Below are 20680 nucleotides of genomic sequence, written 5' to 3'. Positions count from 1 at the left end.
TATATATATATATATATATATATATATATATACCATAGCGGCAGCCCACGTTTTCTGGAGAAACATTGATTAGTCCTTTTTCATCCCATTCACTTTGCTAATGGCAGTGAGAAACCTGTAGAAGTCCTATTTCTGCAATATTTAGTTAATTGGACGGCACTCCTCGGTTCTCCAGTACAGTGATCAATGGTAATTATGATCAATATAGTGAGAATAGACCACGACACTTGTTATATGTAGTTGAATCAATTATGCTTTTTTATTTTTTATCCATCCAGAAATTTATTGTAGAAACTGGCCAATTTCTACAATTAATTTCTGGACGGATAAAAAATAAAAAAGCATAATTGATTCAACTACATATAACGAGTGCCGTGGTCTATTCTCACTATTTCTGCAATAGTCTGTCATTATTTTCTGCAACGTTAGACCAGAATTTATATATAGTTTGATTTCAGTTTAATAAATGCATTAGACACACAAATTGATTATTTTATATGGTCCCAAAAGGCAAAAGTAGGGCATTGTAAAAAAAAAAAAGGGGGAGAAAATACACCAGGCCTTACTGTCTGAGGTGGAGCCCATTTTGATCTAAGCTATGAGAACAGAAGTGTAGCTATAGGGGATTCACAGATAATAGTACCACCCAAAGCCTGGCGCTTGAGTAGGCCCAAAGACCCCTTTGCCACCTAAGAAGATACCAGTATTGTAAAAGGCACATGGAAGGTGAGGGCCCTATTACAGATTTTGTAATGGAACCCTGGCTCTTTAAGTTTGCCTCTGTATGGCTGCCTTCCTCTTCTTATGCAGGCCGCAGGCATTTTGTGTTAAGTGTACGATCTCAGATTATTAATTCTGCCCCCTTCTGTACTTAGGTTCACGGATAGGTTTAAAGATTGTGTCAATCACAGAAGAATTCGAAGATGGGAAAGTTGTATCAAAGCATGAAAAGATTCATCATCTTTAGGCTCCGTGGAAGTGAACGAGAAATGTTTAGAAGTGTTAATTACATATTGTAAAGCTTTATAAATTAATAGAAAACCACCAACACATAAAAATGCACTACTTATATGGTGGTATTCCTAATGAATCAGCAGATGAAATGTATGCATGTTATGTATTGATATGTTTGGGGGGAAAAAAAATCAAACCTACATACAATATTTCTTCCAAGATTTTCAGAACACTGTTAGTATTTGGCTGCCACTGTTACATCTAGCAGGAACATACAAACTAAATGCATATTGTCTATACTCAAAAATAAAATGGTATGCAGCAAACTCATGTGCTCCCCCTAGTGGTTACCAGAAGCAGCTTAAATTTTAGTTTTACACTCAGTGAATGCTGGAGATTTACAACTCTGCATCAGATAACTGTATCTTTGCCAGCTTTAAAGATACTGTATATTAATAAGTTAAAGGGGTTGTTTAGGGATATAAAGAGTTAAATTTGGTTAGTTTGCAAATATTATTTAACAAAACGTACTAGTTATAAAAGTTGCACATTGTTACAATTCCAGCGCTGATCCCATGGTCAAGAAAACGTCACTTTTACATATATTCTGACACAGCAGACAGCTTCCTCTCTCATGCGTTGGTGATGTGCTTAATAGGGGCTGCCTGACTCAGTTCATTAGCTAAGACAGCCTCCTCCTCCATTATGGCTTGTACAGAGACAGAGAAGGGGCTCGCTAAGCTGATAAGCTCATAGTGTGTGCCAGATACCCAGGCCCTTCACACATGGCATTGAAAAGTAAGGGAAGGAAGAGAAACCCTGAGCCTGTAGACATCAAGTTACATCAAGTTCATCATTCTCCTGATATCTACAGCCAATCACTGGTCTCAGGGGTCACACGTGTTGAGGTGGGATCGGTGAGACATTTTAACGGTGAATACGTTTTTTTCAGTTTACAAAGCTCTCAGCTGCCTGTAAAAATATCATAAATCATGGAGAACTCTTTTAAAGGATGGTTGAAGCTAGATTTTTTTACTCTTATATATCCTTCTTGTCACTAGTCCCACTACACTATCACTCCTCCTGGCTCCTATATTTTTGAATTGTCTTGCCATGGTCACCCTTCACCCATACAGGACCCGGTATTGTATTTACTTGCAGTAATATGGCATCTCCAGATTCTCTACAAAATTGGTGTGATTTAATATTACCAGATTTTTACTCTGTTACAATATTGATGATATCTCTTTCATCTGTTCTGAAAGGCACATATAACATATGGAAATTACCTATAGTTACCATGTTTTTCTAATAAGCATTTTTTTTACAAGTGTTGGTGAATTTATTTCAAATTTCCATGTCACTATCTAAATAAATAAATAAATAAAAATTTATCATACAGTTTCCACACTGGTCCTAAAATATGTTAATATTTTCCTATCTTTTGAGAGCAGCTACATGGGCCATAGACACAATGGACAAGAGAGGGCCTCATTGACCTCTGTGGGAGAGTATTCTAGGTATGCTCTGTGAACTGCATAGAGGTCAGAAGGGAGCTGATAAGCAGTGATATCTACAACTGTCAATGCTGGATCCTGTGTTAGGCTACTTCCACACTTGCGGCAGTACGGATCCGACAGGCTGTTCACCATGTCGAATCTGCCCTGACGCTATTTCGCCGTGCCGCCGGACGGCCGCTCTGTCCCCATTGAATATAATGGGGACGGGGGTGGAGCTCCGGCGCAGCACGGCGAAAGCCGCCGGACTAAAAAGTCCTGCATGTCCGGCTTTCGCCGTGCTGCGCCGGAGCTCCACCCCCGTCCCCATTATAGTCAATGGAGACGGAGCGGCGGTCCGGCGGCACGGCAAAATAGCGAAAGGACGGATCCGACATGGTGAACAGCGTGTCGGATCCGTCCTGCCGCAAGTGTGAAAGTACCCTGATCCATATAAAAGTGTTACTTGTCATTGTAATTCAGATGGTGGTGATAATGAGTTAGCTACTGAAAAGTTACCTGTGCGGAACAGGAAATCTGTTTTCAAAATTGCAGGATTATATACATTTTTTTAAAATTTAGATTGTGACATGCAAAGTTAAAGAAACTTCACTAAAAATTATTTAAAAATATGTTTGACATCAAAAACTTGATTTAAACAATAGGTAATTTTCTGATGACACATTATTTTTAATATCTCCAGCATTGACTATTCATTTATGTAAATATATCTGTATATGAAATCATGTTTGCTTGATGGATATGCACCTGTGACTATGTATATGAATGTGCTAGTCTAAATTTTCTTGTAGTATATACTGAGGGTAGCGCCTCTTTTAGACTGAGCATCACCCATCTGCCTGGGGCTTCTGACCTATAAATGTAGCCGGTTCTTACACTGCCCTGAAATGTAGTCTTAGGTAAGTCCAAGAGAGGCGGTATATTAGTGTTAGGTACCCATCTGCGGAAGCCACCTTGACGCCTGGTAGATGGGCCCGACACATGTTTGATCAAAAATGTGCGCAAAAAGCTTCTATTTTTCCATTCATAGTAGGTCTAATACCACTTTAATTTTGAATGATCCCCATTTCTCAGTTCTATTGTTTGTATGTGAAATGTTATGCAGTCTTTTTTTTTTTATCAACCATGTTTGCTTGATGGATATGCACCTGTGACTATGAATATGAATGTGCTAGTCTACATTTTCTTGTAGTGTATATAAAATCCTGTAATTGATTTTTTTCATCCATGTGTAATAAATGTAATATGAAATATACTGAATGGTATTCATCTGTATGATTGTGCTGATGACGAGTAAACAAATCATAAATATTGTATGGAGAGAAATTTTCTGTATTAAAGGACTGTTATCACATGGACAGACCTCATTAAATACTGGTATTCATAAGCTGTCCCAATAAGGAAAATTGGTAATTTATTCATAATTGTGGGTAATTGTGGATAAGAATACAGATTTATATTCCATTCAGGGTAACAATTCCTCAGGGACCAGTGTTAGAGAATGGATAATTTCCTTGGTCCCCTCTTTCCTGGGGATTTACTAAAATAGGGACCTAGAGAAGCATACTGTGTGAATCAGGAGTCAAGCCACCACTACCAGTATAATCTCTCGTGCAAGGACCTGGTCCAGTCCTTAAGCAATCCAGGAGAAAAAAGGAAAAGATGTTCAGCACTGAAATCTGCAATCTTTATTTAGCTTCATGTAAAAAGTACATCTCCATGTGGAAAGCGGTAACACAACCAACACATTTCGATCTAACAGATCTTAGTCATGGTATGAGTTACATGCAGGCATACCATGATGAAGATCTGTTAGATCGAAACACATTGGTTGAGTTACCGCTTTCCATGTGGACATGTATTTTTACATGAAGCCAAATGAAGATTGAAGATTTTATTTTCATCTCAGTTTTTAAGTATCATCTGAATGATTTCATATACTATGGTCAAGAGGCAGAGTAGGGTTCTTTTGATCAAGGGCAGACTAGAAACTTAAAATGGCCCTGGAAAAAAAGTGGCCCGATGTCTAAGGCGGATCCAGATTGGCAGAAGGAGAGGCAACAAAAGTAGGCAGTTGTCAGCAGTATCTTAGTGCAGCACAAAATATTGCTCCAGCAGAACTAAACACCACAGTGCAGCATAAAATACTGCCACCAGTGTCACAGTATTCTACTATATCACTGTCCTCAGGACAGTGATACATATGAATTCAGGAGATCACCTGTGGGCGCTGGCCAAAGGCATTAGTGCCTGATGCTCCTAGCATTAATTAATGCTGTGAGTATCAGATCCTTATATACCCAGCCGACGGCAGTAAAGACGGTTGGGTGACCCCCAGAGCATCTGCCAACCGGTAAATTTCCCTATGGAGTCTATAGCCAGGCCCGCCCCTGTCTTTAACCCACCAGTGGAGATACTCTGAAGTTACACTACTGGTCTATGGAGAACATGTGCACGTTAGGGCTGAAACGATTACTCGATTAAATTGAGTAATTTAACACAAAAAATCCTTAATGCAAATTTTTTGCATCGAAGATTCGTTTGTGTCACGTGACCATGGAGCGGGCGTGAAGAGCTTGCTATTACTCCCGCTCTGTGGTCTCCCGCTAGCCTGCAATACTCACCTTTCCAGCAGGGGGCCTCCAGACACTCTATAGCACATCCATAGTCCCGCGCTGCACTGACCTTCTGACGTACGCATGCCGTGACCTGACGCGCGTTGTGACGTCAGACGCAGAGCAGTACGGATCAATGGAGTGTCGGAAGTGCCCCTGCTGGAAAAGTAAGTTGGTGCGACTAAGTCAGGGCCGCCCGGAATGCACAGCGTCATAGCAACCAATGACGCTGTGCACTCCAGGTGTCAGGGGGAGCAGGGGGGGGGGAGATGATTTCACAAGGGGGGAGAGATGCTGACACAAAGGGGAGCTGCTGGCACAAGGGGGGGAGAAATGCTGGCACAATGGGGGAGAGCTGCTGGCACAATGGGGGAGAGATGCTGGCGCAAGAGGGGGAGAGCTGCTAACACAAGGGGGAGCTGCTGGCACAAGGGGGAAGAGCTGCTGGCACAAGGGGTTGAGATGATGGCACAAGGGGGGGAGAACTCCTAGCACATGGGGGGGATCTGCTGGCACAAGGGGGAGACCTGCAGACACAAGGGGAGAGCTGCTGGCACAATGGGGGAGAGCTGCTGGCACAAGGGAGGGGGGCTGCTGACACAAGGGGGGGGAAAGGTCCTGGCACAAGGAGGGAAAGCTGCTGGCACAAGTGAGATGAGCTGCTGGCACAAGGGGGTGAGAGCTGCTGGCACAAGGGTGGAGAGCTGTTGGCACAAGGGGGGAGCTGCTGGTACAAGGGGGAGAGCTGCTGGCACAAGGGGGAGATAGCTGCTGGCCCAATGGGGGGAGAGCTGCTGGCACAAGGGTGGAGAGCTGCTGGCACAAGGGGGGAGCTGCTGGTACAAGGGGGAGAACTGCTGGGACAAGGGGGAGAGCTGCTGGCACAAGGGGGTCAGATGATGGCACAAGGGGGGGAGCTGATGGCACAAGGGGGGAAATCTGCTAGCACAAGGGGGGAGAGCTGCTGGCACAAGGGATAGAGCTGCTGGCACAAGAAGGGAGAGCTGCTGGCACAAGGGGGAGAGCTGCTGGCACAATGGGGAGCTGCTGGCACAAGGGGGGACATGCTGGCACAAGGTGGGAGAGCTGCTGGCACAAGGGGGAGAGCTGCTGGCACAAGGGGGGAGAGCTTATGGCACAAGGAAGGCTGCTGGCACAAGGGGGAGAGCTGCTGGCACAAGGGGGTCAGATGATGGCGACAAGGGGGGAACTGCTGGCACAAGGGGGGAGAGCGAGCTGCTGGCACAGGGGGGGTAAGATGATGGCACAGGGGGAAGAGCTCCTAGCACAGGGCGGGAAAGCTGCTGGCACAATAGGGGGAGCTGCTGGCACAAGGGGGGAGAGCTGCTGGCAAAAGGGGGAGAGCTGCTGGCACAAGGGGGGTGAGATGATGGCACAAGGGGGGGAGATTTCCTAGCACAGGCGGGGAAAGCTGCTGGAACAAGAGGGGAGAGCTGCTGGCACAAGAGGGGAGCTGCTGGCACAAGGAGGGAGAGTTGCTGGCACAAGTGGGGAGATCTGCTGGCACAAGGGGGAGAGCTGCTGGCACAAGGGGGAGAGCTGCTGGCATAAGGGGTGGGAGATGCTGGCACAAAGGGGGAGCTGCTGGCACAAGGTGGAGAGCTGCTGGCACAAGGCGGGAGAGCTGCTGGCACGGGGGGGGGGGGTGAGATGATGGCACAGGGGGAAGAGATCCAAGAACAGGGCAGGAAAGCTGCTGGCACAAGAGGGGGAGCTGCTGGCACAAAGGGGGAGAGCTGCTGGCAAAAGGGGGGACATGCTGGCACAAGGGGGGGTGAGATGATGGCACAAGGGGGGAGAGCTTCTAGCACAGGGCGGGAAAGCTGCTGGCACAAGAGGGGGAGCTGCTGGCAAATGGGGGGGAGCTGCTGGCACAAGGGGGGAGAGCTGCTGTCACAAGGGGGGTGAGATGATGGCACAAGAGGGGGAGATCTCCTAGCACAGGCGGGGAAAGCTGCTGGAACAAGAGAGGAGAGCTGCTGGCACAAGAGGGGAGCTGCTGGCACAAGGAGGGAGAGTTGCTGGCAAAAGTGGGGAGAGCTGCTGGCACAAGGGGGAGAGCTGCTGGCACAAAGGGGGAGCTGCTGGCATAAGGGGTGGGAGATGCTGGCACAAAGGGGGAGCTGCTGGCACAAGGGGGGAAGCTGCTGGCACAAGGTGGAGAGCTGCTGGCACAAGGCGGGAGAGCTGCTGGCACAGGGGGGGTGAGATGATGGCACAGGGGGAAGAGCTCCAAGCACAGGGCAGGAAAGCTGCTGGCACAAGAGGGGGAGCTGCTGGCACAAGGGGGGAGAGCTGCTGGCAAAAGGGGAGAGCTGCTGGCACAAGGGGGTGAGATGATGGCACAAGGGGGGGGAAAGCTCCTAGCACAGGGTGGGAAAGCTGCTGGCACAAGAGGGGGAGCTGCTGGCAAAAGGGGGGAGCTGCGGCACAAGGGGGGAGAGCTGCTGGCACAAGGGGGAGAGCTGCTGACACAAGGGGGGAGCTGCTGGCACAAGAGGGGAGCTGCTGGCACAAAGGGGGAGAGCTGCTGGTTCAAGGGGGAGAGCTGCTGGCACAAGGTGGGAGAGCTGCTGGCACAAGGGGGTGAGATGATGGCACAAGGGGGTGAGAGCTGCTGGCACAAGTGGGAAGAGCTGCTGGCACAAGGGGGGGAGCTACTGGCACAAGGGGGGGAGACCTGCAGGCACAAGGGGGAGAGTGCTGGCACAAGGGGGGGGCTGCTGACACAAGGGGGTGAAAGCTGCTGGCACAAGGGGGAGACCTGCAGGCACAAGGGGGAGACCTGCTGGCCTAAGGGTGGGGTGGGGGGCTGCTGACACAAGGTGGGGGGAGCTGCAGGCACTAGGGGGGAGAGCTGCTGGCACAAGGGGGTGAGATGATGGCACAAGGGGGTGAGAGCTGCTGGCACAAGTGGGAAGAGCTGCTGGCACAAGGGGGGAGCTGCTGGCACAAGGGGGGAGCTGCTGGCATAAGGGGGAGAGCTGCTGGCACGAAGAGGGGAGAGCTGCTGGCACAAGAGGGAGAGCTGCTGGCACAAGAGGGGAATGCTGCTGGCACAAGGGGGTCAGATGATGGCACAAGGGGGGGAGCTTCTGGCACAAGGGGGTAGAGCTGCTGGCACAAGAGGGAGAGCTGCTGGCACAAGGGGGGAACTGCTGGCACAATGGGTGGAGCTGCTGGCACAAGGTGGGGAGCTGCTGTCACAAGGGGGGGAGCTGCTGATACAAGGGGGGAGCTGCTGGCACAAGGTGGGTAGCTGCTGGCACAAGGGGGAGAACTGCTGGCACAAGGGGGAGAGCTGCTGGCACAAGGGGGGAGAGCTGCTGGCACAAGGGGGGGAGCTTCTGGCACAAGGGGGGAGACCTGCTGGCATAAGGGGAGAGAGCTGCTGGCACAAGGGGTGGAAGCTCTTGGCACAAGGCGGGGAGCTGCTGGCACAAGGGGGGAGCTGCTGGCACAAGGGGGGAAGAGCTGCTGGCACAAGAAGGGAGATCTGCTGGCACAAGGGGGAGAGCTGATGGCACAAGGGGGGTGAAGAGCTTATGGTTCTGGGGTGGAAGGAGAGCATAAGGCATTGGGGCGGGGGAGAGCTTAAGGCACTGGGGGAACGGAGCTGATGGCACTGGGGATAGTGGAGCCGATGGCACTGGGGGGAAGTGATGCACTTGGGCTGATCACACAGGGGGGAACAAAGGGTGTTGGGGACTGATGGCAGGGGGGTCTGATGAGTTTTTATAAAGGAAAACAGTCTATTAATTCATTCTTTTCTTAGTAGAATACTCGATTAATCATAAAAATAATTGATAGAATACTTGATTTCTAAAATAATAGTTTACTGCAGCCCTAGTGCACGTCCACTGTAAACTGCATAGTAATCTTGTTGAAGTCATTATACACAAGACATATCATCTATAAGGTCGAAAAGGGTATTTTTTATTATCCCATAGGAAATAGACTGGTGGGGTGTGACTGGTTCCAAAGTCATCTCCAAATGTGGTTGTTTTCTTTTGGACCGATGAGGTTCATTATTGTGTCAGAGGCTGGTCCTGGGCTCTGGTGGACCAGTCCAAACCTGCAGGGGCCTTATATTACCAAGATTCTATTTTTATAGGAAACATTATTTGGGGCTGAGTTAAAAAAAAAATCTAAAGAATACATACATAACAGTGAGCTCATCTGATAGCATTCGGAACCAGTGATATACAGTACATTACATAATGTGTTAGTAAGGTGAAAAAATACTCAAAAGTCTCATTATGAATAGTCATTCACAGCCATAGTTTTCCACCCGCACCATGCTGACTATTCTCACATGTTAATGTAAAAAGACCTGTCAGAAAGATCTTCCACCATGAGTCAGGGTCATTAATAGCCTACTCATATCACTCTAGGTTACAACCATGCAATAAATAATTGTGACGGTAATAAGACTCAATAAACAAATTCCTATTAGAAATCACACTTTGGCTTGAATGAATTTATGCCTGGAGCCTATGTGTTAAAGCTAACTTTGGCATATCTATATTCTGCTATATGTTATGTTAACAGTCTTACTTTTCATCTGAATAAATTAAAGAAAAGCCATTGTGGTAACCATCTAATATGGATTTAGACTCATCTACCTCCTTGAAAAGGGAATCCCTCACTTCCCACCGTCATCATTTAACTAGAGCAGAGGTCGGTGTCGGCTATAAATTGCATTTCTCAATCTCGCTGACATGGGAAGTCGTGCATTAAATGGACAGCCCATTGGTTCTGATGGCAATCATAAAATACTTTCCTGTGGTGGAGACACTAGAGGGAAACCAAGTACGAGGTCTATGGTTCACCCCATAGGTTACAGCTGAACACTATGGAGCAGCAAGACACTGTGTAATCTATCTTTGGGCAAGCCTTTGAATAAAAAGGGATTGTACAAGGTGGACACCCCTTATAAAGGGGTTAGATGCGATGTATGCAAAGATTTCAGTAACTGATAGGTAAATGAGTTACCATTTGCTAATCTACTGCCTGTTGAAACATGACATGTAAACAATTATTATATTGCCAAGTTAGATGATGCCTAGTGCTAAATTGCTTAAACAAAATTCATATATTCCTAGAAAATCCCTTATTAAACCTGGGAATATACATGAGGTACAGGAGCGAATCTATGTAAACTGGAGCTGTATTTCGACAGAGGGTTTGGAAGGTGATGCGGCTCTTTTTCCCTTGCCAAATGAATCTGCGGATGCACCCATTCAAGGAGAGGAAGTATGACCTTGGGATAGGAATAGGAAGTGCCTGCATAAGATACTGTATTTTTCGCCCTATAAGACGCACCTTGCCCATAAGATGCACCTAGGTCTTTGAGGAGGAAAATAAGGGGAAAAAAATGTTGAACCTAAAGGTGTGCTTTTGGTGGGTTTTGAACTAATGGTGGTCTGTAGATGACACTATTATGGGGGATCTGTTGAGGACACTGTTATGGGGGATCTGTGGGTGACACTGTTATTGGGGATCTGTGGGTGACACTGTTATGGGGGATCTGTGGGTGACACTGTTATTGGGGATCTGTGGGTGACACTGTTATGGGGGATCTGTGGGTGACACTGTTTTGGGGGATCTGTGGGTGACACTGTTATGGGGGATCTGTGGGTGACACTGTTATGGGGGATCTGTGGGTGACACTGTTATGGGGGATCTGTGGGTGACACTGTTATGGGGGATCTGTGGGTGACACTGTTATGGGGGATCTGTGGGTGACACTGTTATTGGGGATCTGTGGGTAACACTGTTATGGGAGATCTGTGGGTGACACTGTTATGGGGGATCGGTGGGTGACACTGTTATGGGGGATCTGTGGATGACACTGTTATGGGAGATCTGTGGGTGACACTGTTATGGGGATCTGTGGGTGACACTGTTATGGGGGATCTGTTGAGGACACTGTTATGGGGGATCTGTGGGTGACACTGTTATGGGGGATCTGTGGGTGACACTGTTATGGGGATCTGTGGTTGACACTGTTATGGGGATCTGTGGGTGACACTGTTATGGGGATCTCTGGATGGCTCTTATTGGGGTCTCTGGATGGCACTGTTATGGGGATCTGTGGATTACACTGTTATGGGGGGATCTGTGGATGACACTTATATAGCACCTTATGCTATGTGTCATCCACAGATCACCTCCATAACAGTGTCCCTGTAGTGTGAATGACCCCCATCTGGTTTTATAATGACAGCGGGGCCCATCATTATTACGCCATGCGCCCACGCCTCCTGCTTCATTCATAAAGTGGGCGGCGCGTGACGTAGTGATTCGCGCTGCCAGCGCCCATCATCCCGGCCTGCCTCCTCCCTCCTCTCTGCTACCGAGTGCTTGTAAGTAATACAGGCGCTGATTACCCAGAATTTCTATACATTAACAATGCCTACAATCACAGATACGATTATATACAGTGAGCGGGGCCCGTGTAGTAGAATACAGTCACTGCACGGGCCCCGCTGTCATTATAAAAGCAGATGCCGGCCCCCAGACCCTCCTCCCTCTCAGCTGGTAAACCCGCGCCCCATAAGACGCACTGCTATTTCCCCTATTTTTGCGTCTTATAGGGTGAAAAATACGGTAAGTGAGTATGGGCATCACCAGGGAGGGACATGACCATGTTCTTCCTACTAAACCAGGATAGATATGGTAGGTCCAGTGTCTCCAACTGAGAGATAATAGAGTGAAGTAAAAGTTTAAAGTTAAGAGCAAATAAGTCATGGAGGCAAGGGGAGAGCTTAATGCCCATGGAGGCGAGGGGAGAGCTCTGAAGTCATGATTCCTCCCTGCTTAAGATAAGTAAGGAGTAGAGTTGAGCGGATAACCGGATGTTCGGGTTCGGCAGGTTCGGCCGAACTTGAAATAAAAATTTGGGTTCACGTGGCGGTCTAGGTGGAAGCGGCGGCGAAGGAAGAACAGGTAGCCAACACAGATGTGTGTTATTTTGCATTTTTACATAGGGTATCCCCCAAAATATTGGGACATAAAAAAAAAAATGGAATAAGTGCAGATGGATGGTTGAGGCTGTTAGAACTGTCTATTCTGCACAAGGTACAGACAAGTCTTGTGGGATCCAGGCCTGGTTCACTTTAATGAACGTGAGCTTGTCCACGTTGGCTGTGGACAGGCAGCTGAGTCTGTCTGTAATGTCGCCTCCTGCCATGCTAAATACATATTCAGGCATGTGCACAGGTACTGTTCCACCATGTTGTTCAAATGCTGCCTCCTGTTAACACGCTCCATATCAGCAGTTGGGGCCGGTTGTTGCGGCGAAGTGACAAAGCTTTTCCACATGTCGGCCATGCTAACCCTGCCTTCTGAGGTGCTGGCGCTGACACAGCTGCATTGGTGACCCCTTTCTCCTCCCCTGCCTTCGACCTTGTGCTTTCACTTGTCCCCCGGCGTCAAAATTTACACAGTGTGCAGTTAGGGAGATATAGCGTCCCTGGCCGTGCTTACTGGTCCACGTATATGTGGTTAGGTGGACCTTGCCACAGATGGCATTGTGCAGTGCACACTTGATTTTATCCGATACTTGGTTGTGCAGGGAGGGCACAGCTCTCCTGGAGAAGTAGTAGCGGATGGGAACGACGTACTGTGGCACAGCAAGCGACATGAGCTGTTTGAAGCTGTCCGTCTCCACCAGCCTGAATGACAGCATTATAAAGGCCAGCAGTTTAGAAATGCTGGCATTCAGGGTCAGGGATCGAGGGTGGCTAGGTGGGATTTACACTTTCTATCAAAGGTTTGTGAGATGGAGAGCTGAACGCTTCCGTGTGACATGGTGGAGATGCTTGGTGACGGAGGTGATGTTGTTGGTGGCACATCCTCTGTTTGCTGGGCGGCAGGTGCCAACGTTCCTCCAGAGGCGGAGGAAGAGGCCGAGGCAGCAGCAGAAGAGGGAGCAGGAGGGGCCTGAGCACTTTCTTGGTTTTCAAGGTGTTTACTCCACTGCAGCCCGTGTCTCGCATGTAGATGCACAGCATGCAAACCACTCAGGTTTTATTGCCAGCACATTGCGTGAAGAAGTGCCACGCCAGGGAACTCTTTGAAGCTTCCTTTGGTGTGCTCGGTCCCTGGTGACGGTGGCCAGTAGCAGGCGAACTGTTTTGGCGACGGCTGCTTTCCTTTAGCACCCTGCTACCGCTTTTGCTACGCTGTTGGCTCGGTCTCACCACTGCCTCTTCCTCCGAACGGTGAAAGTCAGTGGCACGACCTTCATTCCATGTGGGGTCTAGAACCTCATCATCCCATGCATCGTCTTCCACCCAGTCTTCCTCCCTGACCTCCTTCTGTCTGCATACTGCAGAAAGAAGCAGCATTTGGCACCTGTGTTTCATCATCAGAGACGTTCTGAGGTGGTATTCCCATGTGCTCATCAGGAAACATAAGTGGTTGTGCATCAGTGCATTCCATGTCTTCCACCTCTGGGGAAGGGCTAGGTGGATGCCCTGGGAAACCCTGCCAGCAGAGTCTTCAAACAGCATAAGAGACTGCTTAATGACTTGAGGCTCAGACAGGTTCCCCGATATGCACGGGGGTGATGTGACAGACTGATGGGCATGGGTTTCAGGCGCCACCTGTGCACTTTCTGCAGAAGACTGCGAGGGAGATAATGTGAACGTGCTAGATCCACTGTTGGCCACCCAATTAACTAGCGCCTATACTTGCTCAAGCCTTACCATTCTTAGAACGGCATTAGGCCCGACCAAATATCGCTGTAGATTCTGGCGGCTACTGGGTCCTGAGGTAGTAGGTTCAGTAGGACTTGTAGCTGTGGCAGAACGGCCACGTCCTCTCCCTGCACCAGAGGCTCCACCAACACCACCACCACAACCATGACCGCGTCCCTTATTAGATGTTTGCCTCATAATTAGCATTCACAAAGCAAAGTAAAGAGTGGTTAAGTCTGTTAAAAATAATTAACCACCAATAAAAACCCTGATGTAGGGTATTGCACTCAAATTTTTTTTTTTTTACTCTATATGACAGTGGTATTTGTGGCCTAAATTTCACAGTAACTTATGCACGTCTAATCCAAGATGTGCACTATATCAGAGGGTTTTTTCACCCCAGTAAGCACAAAGCCGTATTTATGGCCTAAATGTGACACTCACTTATGCATGTCTAATCCTAGATGTGCAGTATATCAGAGGGTTTTTTCACCCCAGTAAGCAAAAAGCCGTATTTGTGGCCTGAATTTCCGAATCACTTATGCATGTCTAATCCCAGATGTGCAGTATATCAGAGGTTTTTTTTCACCCCCGTAAGCACAAAGCCGTATTTCTGGCCTAAATGTGACACTCACTTATGCACGTCTAATCCCAGATGTGCACTATATGAAACAGATGTATTTCTTTCCACCCCAGTAAGCACAAAGCCGTATTTCTGGCCTAAATGTGACACTCACTTATGCATGTCTAATCCCAGATGTGCAGTATATCAGAGGGTTTTTTCACCCCAGTAAGCACAAAGCCGTATTTCCTGCCTAAATGTGCACGTCTAATCCCAGATGTGCACTATATGAAACAGATGTATTTTTCCACCCCAGTAAGCACAAAGCCGTATTTGTGGCCTAAATTTCACAGTCACTTATGCATGTATAATCCCAGATGTGCAGTATATCAGAGGGTTTTTTCACCCCAGTAAGCAAAAAGATGTATTTCTGGCCTAAATGTGACACTCACTTATGCACGTCTAATCTTAGATGTGCACTATATGAAACAGATGTATTTTTTTCACCCCAGTAAGCACAAAGCCGTATTTCTGGCCCAAATGTGACACTCACTTATGCACTTCTAATCCCAGATGTGCAGTATATCAGAGGGTTTTTCACCCCAGTAAGCACAAAGCCGTATTTGTGGCCTAAATTTCACAGTCACTTATGCATGTCTAATCCCAGATGTGCAGTATATCAGAGGGTTTTTTCACCTCAGTAAGCAAAAAGCTGTATTTCTGGCCTAAATGTGACACTCACTTATGCACGTCTAATCCTAGATGTGCACTATATGAAACAGATGTTTTTTTTAACCCCAGTAAACAAAAAGCTGCATTTCTGGCCTAAATGTGATACTCACTTATGCACGTCTAATCCCAGATGTGCACTATATGAAACAGATGGGTTTTTTTTCACCCCAGTAAGCAAAAAGCTGTATTTCTGGCCTAAATGTGACACTCACTTATGCACGTCTAATCCTATATGTGCACTATATGAAAAAAAGTTTTTTTTAACCCCAGTAAGAAAAAAGTTGTATTTCTGGACTTCCTGTGCACTATCGTACATAAAATGGCTGCCGATTATGTATTGATGTTGACAAACTGAAGTAAAAAAAGTTTGTTTTCAGTAGTAGTTGGCTCAGGGCAGGCTTAAAAAAATTGTGCACTGCACCCACAAAACAAATTTGCTGTAGATAGCTGAGTAAAAAAGCTGTTCTTTATAAGATTTCTCCCTGATCTCTCCCTCACAGCAGCTGCAGAGTGCTACACTAATCCGAGCAGAGTGACGGGCAGTGCTACGTCACTCCAGCTTAAATAGAGGCTGGGTCACATGCTGCAGTTGGCCAATCACAGCCATGCTAATAGTAGGCATGGCTGTGATGGCCTTTTGAGGGAAGTAGCATGACGTTTGTTGATTGGCTGCTGTGCAGCCTTTCAAAAAGCGCCAAGAAAGCGCCGAACACCGAACCCGAACCCAAATTTTTACGTAAATGTTCGGGTTCGGGTCCGGGTGCCGAAAAACCTAAAGCTCGGTACGAACCCAAACTTTACAGTTCGGGTTCGCTCAACCCTAGTAAGGAGGAATCAAGAATTCAGATGGAAAAAAAGATGAATAGTCTTAAAAACAAATATATTCGATATAGTGCTATATATTTGTTTTTTGAATATTCATAATATTCTAGAACAAGAATATATAGCAATATAGCGAATATTCTAAATAAAACGAATGTAGAACAATTTAGCTAATATAGTGCTATTTTTTTTTTCAATAGTTGCAATTTTTTTACAATCTGAACTTCAGATGAGAAAAAAATTGCAACTATTAGACATAGAAGATTATTGCACTATATTAGCTAAATAGCTCTAAATTTGTTTTTTTTTCGCATATTCGCTATATTGCCATATATTATTGTTTTTGAATATTACAAATATTCTAAAAAACAAATATATTAGTTTTCTAGAATATTCGTCTTTTTAAAAAAAAATCTCCCCAGCAACCCGTCACCATGGTAATGCCTGGGGTTTAGAATATACCATCGGATGTGAGTTTTCAAGATCTCATTGATTCTCATTACGAAAATTAGCATCACGAAAATTCTCATTACGAAAATCTATATTATGAAAATTCTCAATCAACACGACTCTAAATGAATATTTGAATTTGCGAATATTCAATGAATATTCGACAAAATATTAGCAAAATATAGTGAATTCGAATATGACCCCTGCCGCTCATCACTACTCATCACTAGTCAAGATGAATCAGGCGTGGATCAGCCAGGATTTCCACCCACCAATGCATGATGCAACTGATTAGAACATCCATGCCGCCTCACCCAAACCTTGAAAAGAGAGACCGGTTTCTTCTGGCTACCTGCCTCAGCTACTACTCTGATGCTGCCACCCGCCTGATGCCACATATCTGACTCCAAGTGCCCCTTGTTTTACCCACCCTCGTCAGCAGATATTGGTAGTGCCACCCACCGCCCCACTCAGTTACCGGGTCACTTTGTGGTCTCCTGTTGCTGCTGCTGACATCTCCACACTATGTCACCTTTACACTCTGTGGTCTCCTGATGCTGCTTCCATCTCCACACTATGTCACCTTGCCACTCTGTTGTATTCTAATGCTGCTGCTGCTGCCATCTCCAAACTATGTCACCTTTACCCTTTGTGGCCTCCTGATGCTGCTGCTTCCATCTCCACACTATGTCACCATGTCTCTCTGTGGTACTCTGATGCTACTGCTACCATCTCCACACTATGTCACCCTGCCACTCTGTGGTATACTGATGCTACTACTACCATCTCCACACTATGTCACCTTGCCACTCTGTGGTATCCTGATGCTGCTACCATCTCCACCCTATGTCACCTTGCCACTTTGTGGTCTACTGATGCTGCTGCGGCCATCTCCACACTATATCACCTTGCCATTCTGTGGTATCCTGATGCTGCTCTCATCTCCACATTATGTCACCTTGCCACTCTGTGGTATCCTGATGCTGCTGCTGCCATCTCCACACTATGTCACCTTGCCACTCTGTGGTATGCTGATGCTGCTGCTGCCATCTCCACACTATGTCACCTTGCAACTCTGTGGTATCCTCCTGATGCTGCTGCTGTCCTCAACTCCAGACTTGGTCATTGTGCCACTCTGTGGTCTTCTCCTGATGCTGCTACTGCCATCACATTCACACTCTGTCATTGGGCCACTCGGTGGCCTCCTCATACTGATGCCAAATTCGGACTCTGTCATTGTGCCACTCGTTGGCCTCCTCATACTGCTTCCACCTCCAGACCCTGTCATTGGGCCACTTTGTGGTCTCCTGATGCTGCTGCTTCCATCTCCACACTATGTCACCTTGTCACTGTGTGGTACCCTGATGCTACTGCTACCATCTCCACACTATGTCACCTTGCCACTCTGTGGTATCCTGATGCTAATGCTACCATCTACACACTATGTTGCCTTGCCACTCTGTGGTATCCTGATGCTACTGCTACCATCTCCACACAATGTCACCTTGCCACTTTGTGGTCTCCTGATGGTGCTGCCGCCATCTCCACACTATATCACCTTGCCATTTTGTGGTATCCTGATGCTGCTCTCATCTCCACATTATGTCACCTTGCCACTCTGTGGTATCCTGATGCTGCTGCTGATTCCATCTCCACACTTTGTCACCTTGTCACCCTGTGGTATCCTGATGCTGCTGCTTCCATCTTCACACTATGTCACCTTGCCACCCTGTGGTATCCTGATGCTGCTGCTGCCATCTCTACACTATGTCACCTTGCCACTCTGTGGTATCCGGATGCTGCTGCTTCCATCTCCACACTATGAACTGTAGGTTTGGTGGACCAAGGAAGTCCACAAGAAAACGGACAGAGTAACGGGCGCAAATCCACAACCAAAGCTAGAGAACAAATTGGTTTATTCAGGACAATGCATTTCGGGGTGCATGACCCCTTTATCAAGTCTACAGAAAGAAATGTATTGATCACATACATGGAATTTTGTGAATAATAGATAAGTGTGGATAATAAAACGTAGCGAGAGTAAATCTGCATACACATGTGTAAAAAACGTATAAAAGAGTAGAAGCGTAAATCCATATTTAAAAATGAATTAAATTAGATGGAAAAAATAATATTTAAAACATACATATTTCATTGAAGCACTTACTGATAAAAATGTATATAAATAGAGGCATGGTAAAAAATGTGATAATAAAAGTGCGGTAGTCACAAGGGGATTCATTAGAGGTACATTGGACGTTGCCATTAGAATGTGCGCCCATAGCTGGCTATCTAATAAGAACGTAATGTTTTGGTGTCCCGATCATGTGGCCAAAGTGGCATAATTTTGGCCATGTGTAATGTGCATTTTTGCCCTTGGGGAGGCGTAGGAGGTGCGTTTTGGTCCTTGGGGAGGCGTGGGGGGATTATGTGAGGGGAGTACCAGATAAAGGGGGGGGGGACACTTTATAGGAAAGGAGTGGGGAATGTGGTAACATATAAGGTATAAAAATGGAGTACGGAAAGAGTGGCTGAGAGTATAGAGGTAAATGTATGTGTCTGTGTGTATGTATGGAATTAGCAAGGGGTAATGAATAAAAATGATGAATTTTGGGGGTGTGAGTGATAGCCGAGTCCAAGATGGTGGAGGCCAGTGTGGGATAGGTGTCAGGGGTGGGGGAGATGAGTTGGAGGGGTGGTGGCATGGAGGTTACTAACCTGGTGGAGCCGCTCGTACCACAGCACTTGGGGTGTCTGGAGCAGTCGTTTCACAAAAGGGCGCGCATTGTCGGCGTCTTTTAATAGGCCGGCGTTGAATTGCAGGACACGTGGGGTGGGCGGGACTGAAGTGATGACGCTGGTCGGAGGGCGGAGAGGGGGCCAGGGATGGCGAGAGGAGCTGGGTGGGTGCAGTATCAGTGACGCGGGCCGGAGGGTGGGTTGGGGCGGGGCATGGTGCTGCCAGAGATCGAACGCTAATCGCATGGAGTGGGCGGAGTAGCGAGAGGGCGGGGGGGAGGGAGCGAGGCAATGGCTGTGGGCGGGTGCTGAGTAAGTGACGCTGTCTCGGGGGGCAGGGCGGAGCGCTGCCGGATATTCGGCTCAGATCGTGCATCGTGGGGACAGTGGATCAGCCAAGAGGCTGGTCGGGGAGTGTAGAAGGGAGATGGGAAGAGTGGGTGATCGGGGGAAGGGGGGGCTGCTAGGGACGTATCAATGTCCTGCTGGAGTAAATGAAAATGAAATGTAAATGAAAGGAGGACTAAGAATTAAAAATTGCAGATATGCAAGTAAAAGTTATGGGAAAATGGTTTCAGGCCATGGGGCGTGGGTGAGGGGATGTATGTGTGTGTATTTTATGTATATGTCTGTAGGGAGATAGGATGTGCGTGTATGGTGGTAATGGATTGATGGTTTAATGAATTGGGAAAAAGGTATAATAAATCCGGGGTGATTTAAATCCGGGGTGATGGTTGAATGACTGGGGAAAAAAGAGTATATTGAATCGGGGGTGGTGGCGTATTACATCCGGGGAGGGGAGGGGGGGGTTGCGGTGGGATGGGGGTGATGAGCTGAAGTGGGATGTCAAGGCGAAAGGAGGGGGGGGAATGGGAAGTGCAGGGGGGGGAAAGGGGGGGAGGGAAAGAGGGAACAGGAGGAATAGGGAAATGAAAAGCAAGGACAAAAGAGGGGGGGGGCACGGGTTTTGGAATCAGAAACATCTGTTTTCTAGACTCTCGTTGAGGCCATAAGGTTCCAGCATTTGTAGTTTGAAGATCCAGAACATCTCCCTTTTTTGGAGTGTTCTGAATCTATCTGGGCAGTGTCATTGATGGATTCGATCGGTGTAATGTGGAGTTTGGCAGGGTCTTTGTCGTGACGTGATAGGAAATGTCTAGAAACGCTATGCTTCTGGAATCCGTGTACAATGTTCCACCGATGTTTATTTCGGCGCTCCCTGAGTGTCTGTATGGTTCTACCCACATATTGCAGTCCGCATTCGCATTCCGCCAGATATACTATAAATGAGGAGGAGCAGTTCATGAAGGTCTTTATTTGGAACTCTTCTCCTGTGACATTTCTTCTGATTTTTTTTGTTCGGTTGCCGATACTCATGCAGCATTTGCATTGAGCATGACTGCATTTGTAGCTTCCAATCAAATCTGGGAAAAAGGCTGGGGTGATTGTTGTTGTGGGTTTTTTCTTTTTCAGTTTGCTGGGTGCAAGTATGTTTTTAAATGTCCTCGCCCTTCTGAAGATAATCTGGGGTTTGGCTGGAATGGTTTCTTTGAGAAAGGGGTC

The sequence above is a fragment of the Bufo gargarizans genome, chromosome 6, assembly GCF_014858855.1.
Source record: "Bufo gargarizans isolate SCDJY-AF-19 chromosome 6, ASM1485885v1, whole genome shotgun sequence".
Classification (NCBI taxonomy): Eukaryota; Metazoa; Chordata; class Amphibia; order Anura; family Bufonidae; genus Bufo; species Bufo gargarizans.
The sequence above is the reverse complement of the archived record's forward strand: the minus strand, read 5'-3'. Positions refer to the sequence as shown.